Source organism: Suricata suricatta, chromosome 3, assembly GCF_006229205.1.
Source record: "Suricata suricatta isolate VVHF042 chromosome 3, meerkat_22Aug2017_6uvM2_HiC, whole genome shotgun sequence".
Classification (NCBI taxonomy): Eukaryota; Metazoa; Chordata; class Mammalia; order Carnivora; family Herpestidae; genus Suricata; species Suricata suricatta.
Genome location: NC_043702.1, coordinates 40,026,626 through 40,027,091, shown reverse-complemented (window position 1 = coordinate 40,027,091; position 466 = coordinate 40,026,626).

Genomic DNA, 466 nt, shown 5'->3' with positions numbered 1-466 from the left:
CCTTCAGCGGGGCGTTCAGTCCGACCAGGCAGCTCACCGACTGCAGGAGGAGCCAGGGGAGAACGCTGACTTCACAATTCCCCTACTTGATCTCGACCAGAAAGCTGCCCACCTGCAGGCGATTTTAACTGTGGTGGCCATATTGAGGGTGCAGGCAAGGACTTAGAAACCGGGCAGAACTTAGAAACAATTGGATCTGTCCGAGGCACAAGAAGGTTGGACTCCAGAGAGTGGCTAGAACGCATGGTCAGAGGGGGACTTGGGGTGCCCATTGCCATTCTTCTCCTCCCATCCACCAAGGCGGGGCCTCAGAGAGTAGCCCCTGAGACCACGCCCACCTACACCAAGCCATGCCCATCCGCACTGGAGAGCTGCTGTGCTTTTGCTTATTACCGTTAATTGGGGGTTTTTTCTTAATATTTTTGAATTTTTAATTATCCCCTGTCTTCTCTTTACTTTCTTCCTA